Source organism: Lactuca sativa, chromosome 7 (assembly GCF_002870075.4).
Source record: "Lactuca sativa cultivar Salinas chromosome 7, Lsat_Salinas_v11, whole genome shotgun sequence".
Taxonomy (NCBI): Eukaryota; Viridiplantae; Streptophyta; class Magnoliopsida; order Asterales; family Asteraceae; genus Lactuca; species Lactuca sativa.
The window spans coordinates 112220836-112230110 of NC_056629.2; the positions used below are offsets into that span (position 1 = coordinate 112220836).

A 9275-nucleotide genomic window follows, 5' to 3' on the forward strand; every position below is an offset into this window, starting at 1 on the left:
TTGTCCACTCGTTTGTGGGTGGTAGGATGTGGAGAACTTATGGGTCACCCCATATTTCTTGAGCACCTTGTCCAATTGATCATTGGCAAAGTGTGTGCCACGGTCACTAATTAGGGCCTTCGGAACACCAAACCGGGAGAATAGTTTTTTTAAGAATCGTACCACTACCCGTCCGTCATTTGTAGGTAAAGCCTGCGCCTCCGCCCATTTCGAAACATAATCTACCGCTACTAGGATGTACTTGTTTCCTTTGGATGTGGGAAATGGTCCCATGAAGTCAATGCCCCACACGTCAAACACCTCACACAGTTGAATGCTATGTTGTGGCATTTCATTACGGGATGAAATGTTTCCCACCCTTTGACAAGCATCGCATTCTTTGACATATTGGGCGGCATCTTTGAAGATCGTGGGCCAATAGAACCCAATGTCAAAGATCTTCTTCGCGGTATAGTGTTCTCCATGATGTCCTCCCGTGGGCCCGCTATGGCAATGTTCTAGTATTCGTCGACTCTCCTTTCCGAACACACATCTTCGTATAATTCCATCCGCACAGCTTCGAAAGAGGTATGGATCGTCCCAAAAGTAATATTTGATCTCCGCAAAGAATTTCTTCTTTTGCTGACTACTATAATCCTTCGGGATGTAATTGGTAGCTAAATAGTTAGCTATGTCTGCGAACCATGGCTCCTCTCCCACGGACACCATAATGTATTCATCCGGAAAGTCGTCTCCATCCTTATCTTCTTGCAATGTCGGGTTCTCGAGCCTAGATAAATGATCGGCCGCTACGTTCTCCATTCCTTTCTTGTCTCGTATCTCTATATCGAATTCTTGAAGAAGCAGCACCCATCGTATTAGTCTTGGCTTGGCATCCTGTTTGGAAAACAAATACTTGATAGCCGAGTGGTCAGTAAAAACAGTGGTTTTAGATAAAACTAAGTAAGGGCGAAACTTGTCAAAAGCGTAAACCATGGCTAACAGTTCTTTTTCAGTAGTAGTATAATTCTCTTCGGCGGGATTTAAGGTCTTGCTTGCATAATAGATGGGTTGAAAGTGCTTATCAACCCTTTGTCCAAGGACCGCTCCTAGTGCATAGTCACTAGCATCACACATGATCTCGAAGGGTAAGTTCCATTTTGGTGCTATAATGATCGGGGCACTAGTTAATTTTTCCTTTAGAAATTCAAATGCCTCTAAACACTCTTTAGTAAAATTAAAGGGTGCATCTTTTAGTAATAGTTGTGTTAGAGGTTTCGTGATTTTGGAAAAATCTTTTATAAAACGCCGGTAAAAACCTGCGTGTCCCAAAAAACTTCTAATGCCCTTCACATTAGTTGGTGGGGGTAATTTTACAATCTTTTTGTTCTTTTTACGTTTTTTTTTATTTGATTAATTTCAGGACTCTCATGACCAGAGGAGCAAACACACCACTGGTACCCCCGTTTGAAGATCCCGAATCCGATTTGAAAAGAAACAAAGGGAAGGACGTGGAAAGTTCAAGCACACCAAAGAAATCACCATTGTCCAACTTGAAGACTGTTTTTGGGAAAAAGAAGAGCAATAAATCAGGAGCTTCTAGCGCTTCCTTGACAATTGAGGAGCCAATTCAAGAAGATATTGGATACGAGACCGAGGAAGAAGAGGAGGCAACGTACGAACAAGAAACCGAATCGGAGGAAGAGTTAGCATTCACTATGGCTAACATTGATGAAATTCCCATGGGGGAATGGAAGAAGAGGATGCGCGATGACCATGGCCCGGGACTTGTGCAACCCGCAATTCCCGCAACTGCTACCTTCGAGCTAAAAGGTCATATCCTAGCTGCGCTTAAGGAAATACCTTTCTATGGGAAAGATCATGAAGATGCCTACAAACATTTGGATGAAGTAAATGATGTTGCTGATTATTTCAACATTCCAAATGTAACCCGCGAAACTCAACTACTTCGGATGCTTCCGGTAACCTTCAAGGGTGCTGCTAAAGACTGGCTCAAATCACTTCCCCCCGGGTCAGTCACTACTTGGGCCAAAATGAAGGAAGAATTTATAGATCACTTTTGCCCACCATCCAAAATAGCCAAACTCAAGAAGGCCATTGCAAACTTTGAACAGCAAGCTGGAGAATCTTTATATGAAGCACGAGAGAGGTACAAAAGTGTGTTACGAAATTGCCCACACCATGATCTAAACAGCCAGCAAGAAGTTTCCATCTTTTATGATGGAGTCAATGTCACAAGCCGGCAGTTGCTAGACTCACAAGGCCCACTTACAAAGAAGCCACCCCCGGTGATTAAAGAATTAATTGAAGAATTCTCTAAACACTCTAGAGAATACCACAACCCTAGGAATGATGTCACGAGGGGAGCCGCGTACGCTGCTACTGAAGATTTATCCGCGGTCATGGCCATGTTAAAAACCATGGATAGGAGAATGGACAAAATGGATCAAACTATCCATGCCATACGGGTGGGTTGTGAAAACTACAATGGACCCCACCTCACTAGAGATTGCGATTTGGATGAGCACGGCAACAAAAAGGCACAAGTATGTTATTCGAGTGGTGACCGGTATGATGAAGACTGGCGCAAACAAAAGAAGGAGTGGCTGCCTTACGAAGAGTATAAGAAGGCCAAGGAGGAGAAGTACAGACAAAAAGGAAGAGGCTTTTACCAAAAGGAGGAGCCGGTGCAAGAGAGGAAGCCAAGCTTGGAAGATATGCTAACTAAATTTGTGGCCGCTTCCGAGAAAAGACATAGTGACCATGATGCTGCTATCCAAGAAACAAGAACAATGCTCAGGAACCAGCAAGCATCCATCCACAACATAGAAACACAGCTTGGGCAACTTACTCAACAACTAAACCAAAGGTCACCGGGTGAGCTTCCTAGCAAAACCGAGAACAACCCACGAGGCGCACAAGTAAATATTGTTACCACAAGAAGTGGGAAGATCATTACTCCCCTGGCCCCCATTCGAACTGAAGCAACCAAGGACTCACAGAAGGAAGGAACAGAAAACCAACACGCACAATCTGAGAGTCCTACTCGCCGAGTAGGACCGATGGACTCGGCGAGTACCCCTGTTAAAACAAATGAACAGCCACCCTTGAAACCATACCAGCCTCCAATGCCATACCCAGCCCGAGCCAAGAAATATCAGAAGTTTGTTTAAAGGGAGGCTGTTCATTTGTTTTAGCAGGGGTACTTGCCGAGTCCATCGGTCTTACTCGGCGAGTAGGACTCTCAGATTGTGCGTGTTGGTTTTCTGTTCCTTCCTTCTGTGAGTCCTTGGTTGCTTCAGTTCGAATGGGGGCCAGGGGAGTAATGATCTTCCCACTTCTTGTGGTAACAATATTTACTTGTGCGCCTCGTGGGTTGTTCTCGGTTTTGCTAGGAAGCTCACCTGGTGACCTTTGGTTTAGTTGTTGAGCAAGTTGCCCAAGCTGCGTTTCTATGTTGTGGATGGATGCTTGCTGGTTCCTGAGCATTGTTCTTGTTTCTTGGATAGCAGCATCATGGTCACTATGTCTTTTCTCGGAAGCGGCCACAAATTTAGTTAGCATATCTTCCAAGCTTGGCTTCCTCTCTTGCACCGGCTCCTCCTTTTGGTAAAAGCCTCTTCCTTTTTGTCTGTACTTCTCCTCCTTGGCCTTCTTATACTCTTCGTAAGGTAGCCACTCCTTCTTTTGTTTGCGCCAGTCTTCATCATACCGGTCACCACTCGAATAACATACTTGTGCCTTTTTGTTGCCGTGCTCATCCAAATCGCAATCTCTAGTGAGGTGGGGTCCATTGCAGTTTTCACAACCCACCCGTATGGCATGGATAGTTTGATCCATTTTGTCCATTCTCCTATCCATGGTTTTTAACATGGCCATGACCGCGGATAAATCTTCAGTAGCAGCGTACGCGGCTCCCCTCGTGACATCATTCCTAGGGTTGTGGTATTCTCTAGAGTGTTTAGAGAATTCTTCAATTAATTCTTTAATCACCGGGGGTGGCTTATTTGTAAGTGGGCCTTGTGAGTCTAGCAACTGCCGGCTTGTGACATTGACTCCATCATAAAAGATGGAAACTTCTTGCTGGCTGTTTAGATCATGGTGTGGGCAATTTCGTAACACACTTTTGTACCTCTCCCGTGCTTCATATAAAGATTCTCCAGCTTGCTGTTCAAAGTTTGCAATGGCCTTCTTGAGTTTGTCTATTTTGGATGGTGGGCAAAAGTGATCTATAAATTCTTCCTTCATTTTGGCCCAAGTAGTGACTGACCCGGGGGGAAGTGATTTGAGCCAGTCTTTAGCAGCACCCTTGAAGGTTACCGGAAGCATCCGAAGTAGTTGAGTTTCGCGGGTTACATTTGGAATGTTGAAATAATCAGCAACATCATTTACTTCATCCAAATGTTTGTAGGCATCTTCATGATCTTTCCCATAGAAAGGTATTTCCTTAAGCGCAGCTAGGATATGACCTTTTAGCTCGAAGGTAGCAGTTGCGGGAATTGCGGGTTGCACAAGTCCCGGGCCATGGTCATCGCGCATCCTCTTCTTCCATTCCCCCATGAGAATTTCATCAATGTTAGCCATAGTGAATGCTAACTCTTCCTCCGATTCGGTTTCTTGTTCGTACGTTGCCTCCTCTTCTTCCTCGGTCTCGTATCCAATATCTTCTTGAATTGGCTCCTCAATTGTCAAGGAAGCGCTAGAAGCTCCTGATTTATTGCTCTTCTTTTTCCCAAAAACAGTCTTCAAGTTGGACAATGGTGATTTCTTTGGTGTGCTTGAACTTTCCACGTCCTTCCCTTTGTTTCTTTTCAATTCGGATTCGGGATCTTCAAACGGGGGTACCAGTGGTGTGTTTGCTCCTCTGGTCATGAGAGTCCTGAAATTAATCAAATAAAAAAAAACGTAAAAAGAACAAAAAGATTGTAAAAAAAAATTGCTGATTAAACTGCTACTCGCCGAGTAGCTGCGAGTGCACTCGGCGAGTATCAGTGATATTTCAAAAAAAAAATTTAAGTTTTAACCTAACTAAAACAGATACTAAAACCTAATTACTAGTTACAAAATTGCAATAAATGAACTTTATGCAAGAAAACTCACACAAAGGATCGAAAAAATTAGGAATTAGCTTAATTATTTAGAACCGTTCCCCGACAACGGCGCCAAAAACTTAATGTGTGTAAATTCAACTAGTTTTATCCTTACTTTTTATTAGTAATTTGAGCACACAAAGGCAGTGAACCTGTCTTTAAGTGGTATAGATTGATAAGTAAGGTATCGAACTCAGGGAACGGACAATTAAACTAATAGCTAATTTTAACTAAAACAAATAATAAAAGTAAAGGGTTTTTCTCTAGTTTTGCAAGACTAGAAACTTAAACAAACTAAATTAACTAATTAACTAAAGCAACAACTATTCACCAAATTTGATAAAGATGTTTCTATTTAGGTTCAACCAATTCACTCCTATGGTTATTTAAGTTAAGGTGGATTAATTGCTATTGGTTACCAATGATAATAGTTAGGTTCATGTTCATTACTCCTAACACTTAGACAATTAACTAATTTAAGCATTGATCAAGTGTTTAAACTAATTAATTCCCTAGATTAATTATTTGGATTAAATAAGATTTGTAATGGTCAATTAAGTTATTAATTCAATTAACCTCTTGTTGATGGTTTCTCAAACAAGCTCACACATTAATCTTCCTATTTTCTTATTAATCTTAGTTTCATAATCATTACTTCTAAGCATATATTTTAGCATTCACATAGATATATGAGGTTAACAATTAAGTGATGTTCATGCAACCTAATTGCCTTCCAATTAACAGAAAACAGTAGTGATTAATACATAAGGTTCTTTAACAAACTTAATTTAATAAATCACCAATAGACAATTAAGCAAAAATAAATAATTAAACCATAGGAGTTCTTTGGTATTCCCCAAACAGAAACAAAAACGAGTTTAGCTCATAGTTGCAGTAGAAACAAGCATAAAAACAAAGTTTATGAAAGCAAACATGTTTAATTCCTAAGTCTAAGTGGTAGAATTAACCTAATTGCTTGAATTCTTCCAACTCTTGAAGCCTAGGGTTCCTTAGCGCCTTCTGAACCTTTTAGTCGCAGCTGATCCTTCAAAAATCGCCAGGAATGCCTTCTCATGGAATAAGGATTCGTCTTTTATAGATATCCCCAAACAGAGGGTACTCGGCGAGTAACAGAATCAACTCGCCGAGTAGGTCAATACTTATCCGTCTTGAATTAGCAGTCGTATTTATCTTCTGGCACATCGTTATGTACTCGCCGAGTAGGGTCGATCCACTCGCCGAGTAGGACTCCTTCATTCACTCTTTTATCTTCACTTGCTTTCTTTTTCTCCTTTTTGCCTCCAAACATATCTTTTGGACTGAAAACACAATTCACAACATTTTAAGTACCTTTTGTCCACATTATTCTCATAATTAATCAAAAATAACTAAGAATATACGTTAAATAATTAACTAATTATGCACATATCAAGCACCAATGTTGTTCGTGAAGAAGAAAGAAGGATCGTTCAGAATGTGCACCGACTACCGAGAACTAAACAAACTGACCATTAATGTGACAACCCGATATTTTGAGACAATAAAATGTAACACCAGTCAAATTTAGGCCAAAATATAACTTTCCTAAAAATATTATTTGGGTTAGATAAAGTAGTAGGAATCATATCAAGGTTTTCATACATATAAAGAACCCTAAAATCCGAGTTATAATGGAGAAGTTATGACCAACCGAATATTCTCGGCAAAACCAGGCAACACCGATTAAGCGAAAAACGAGAAGTTTCAATACAATGATTTTAGCCTTAGGTATCTAAACGAAAGTCGTAGATTTCGTTAAAACGTGATCATATGTAAAAAGAATGCCCAAAACGGACATCGTACGAAGAAGTTACAAATTTTCTGAGTTTCGTAAAAGCGGTAGACAGCTAAAAACTCGAAATAAAGATCGAGCGATTTTTAGCCGACACAACTTAAACGAGAATTGAAGGCCTTGACAATAGTAGTTCCATGGTAAAAAGACAAACGAAAACGGACGTCGGATAAGGAAGTTATGGATTTTTAACGAAGTTATCGTGTCCCCGCCTATTAATTAAAATATAATTATAAATAAAGTCAAAATTAACCGACGGAGTCTAAATGAAAGTTGTAGATTATTTTCTCACCTTCGCGTGCATATAAAGAACGTCGAAAACGGAGCTCGTATGCGAATGTTACGCATTTTAGAAGTTCTTGGCACGCATTTCAAAGCCTTATCCGAAGGAGTACGCCCAACGTACTTCGGAGTACGCCCAGCGTACTAAATGAAGGGCCCCGGATCGTCCACGTCAACCAAACGCTTCGCCCGAGGATGCGGTCAGCAGTGATGCAAGCGAACGCCCAGCATAACCTCGGAGTACGCCCAACGTACGAGGTACGCCCCGCGTAAGTCCGAAGTACGCCCATCGTACGAGGCCTCTCACACCCCTATAAATAGAATGCGAGGGTGCCGGCCATCCTTGCTCATTTTCTTCACTTCTCTCACATTTTCATCTCGTTTTCCATGCCGACAACATCTCGACTTCCCGGTTTCATATCTAAGCCCCAACGAAGGTCCGAAGCCCCGAGTTTCTCGAAAAACTCGCCACTTTCCAGTCGAGGTGCCGCCCGAGAAAAAGCTCGTTTTCTTCAAATCACGCACTTTCTTCGGTGAGTTCATACCCCTATAAACTACATTTTCAAATGTGTTATCAATACTTTTTATATACACTTTTAAGGAGGAGGAGGGGGGGGGGGGGGAAATACAAGTAAACACACGATTATTATCGTGTGTAACCTAAAGTTTCACTATATACTCTTTTTATCAAGTAAATCATATGTGATTCATAACTAGTACATGGAACCTTTCGTATGCAAAATATATCACGATAACATCTTGTCTTTTGAAATTAAATATGTTGTTATACATATACGAATCAAACACTTTATTTATACTTTGAGTATATGTGTTCATTATGTCACTACAAAAGTTACACTTTACATAACAAGTGAGCATTTCACTAGGGTTTACTATACAAACGAAACAAACTTTTGAAAAACCATAATAGTTTACAACAAACATTTTTACATGTTAAAAACTCTTTATCAAACTGTCTTACATACTTTATGTTTCCTTTCAAACGCTGTTAGAATCGTGTTTCAAACAAAGGTCTTCTTATACTTAAAATTGTTCTTATCAAACAAACTACTTTCAAATCGTTTTATAAACTGACATCAAGTCATCATTTCTTATTTATTAAACTTTTCAAAGGTTTTACAAAACTTCTTTTATATTTTTATTGTCAAGTGCACACCTATATATGTGTAGTTATATATATATATATATATATATATATATATATATATATATATATATATATCAGGTATACATATATAGATATAAAAGTTTCCATTAATTGGTTCAGTACCTTTGGGTAGCAAAGGCATACTTCGGTTATACACATACAATACCAGTAACTATAATAGGTATAGTTAGGATATACTACTTACCATTCCAAGTACAAGGAATCACACAAGAGTCAGTTTATTTATGAGTCTACACTAATACATTACATACTTTATGAAGAGATATGATTACATACAATTACAAGGCATACAATTTCAAGACATACAATTACAAGAGATACAATTACATAAGATAGTGTACTAGATATTCATGAAATTTTACATACTACAACTACCATATCAAAGAGATATTTTCATATACAAGAATAAATGGACATTTTCATACATAAATCTGTTTTATACTAGGTTTTGTGAGACATTTCACGTACTTTCGAGTATGCTTTATTAATTCCTGTATTATATACCATAATCCCTTATAGGGGTAGCGTGATACTTGTGTATAGATCTATACGGGATTGACAATCCCGCACCTAAACTGTTAGTTACAGTTAGACCGACCGGTCTGGGGTGACAAACGTCATAACATTCCAATGCCTGAAGAACGTTGTTATAGGCAGTCTGGGCCATTAGCATGGTTATAAAGCTCACATGGAGTATTAAAAACACGTTGATTTATGGGGTTATTAAATACCTTAGCGAGTTTATACGTACACAAATCTACTATTTTAGGCATGAAGAACACCATGGTAGTTCATTTTTGGGACTTTTAAACTACCACCCACTTATGGGCAAACATTGGATTTCTAAAAGCAAACATTCAGAACAGGTGGGTCTTGGCAGAAG

General features: G+C 39.7%; 2 non-coding genes across 2 annotated transcripts; one reads left to right on the top strand and one right to left on the bottom strand.

The window, feature by feature from the left end:
* Nucleotides 1-2081: 2081 nt before the first annotated feature.
* On the bottom strand, nt 2082-2188 carry LOC128127495 (small nucleolar RNA R71). Its single transcript, XR_008225285.1, has one exon. It is a non-coding gene; the product is annotated as a small nucleolar RNA R71 (small nucleolar RNA).
* Nucleotides 2189-4093: 1905 nt separating this feature from the next.
* Nucleotides 4094-4200, top strand: LOC128127492 (small nucleolar RNA R71). The gene has a single exon (XR_008225282.1). It is a non-coding gene; the product is annotated as a small nucleolar RNA R71 (small nucleolar RNA).
* Nucleotides 4201-9275: the final 5075 nt, after the last annotated feature.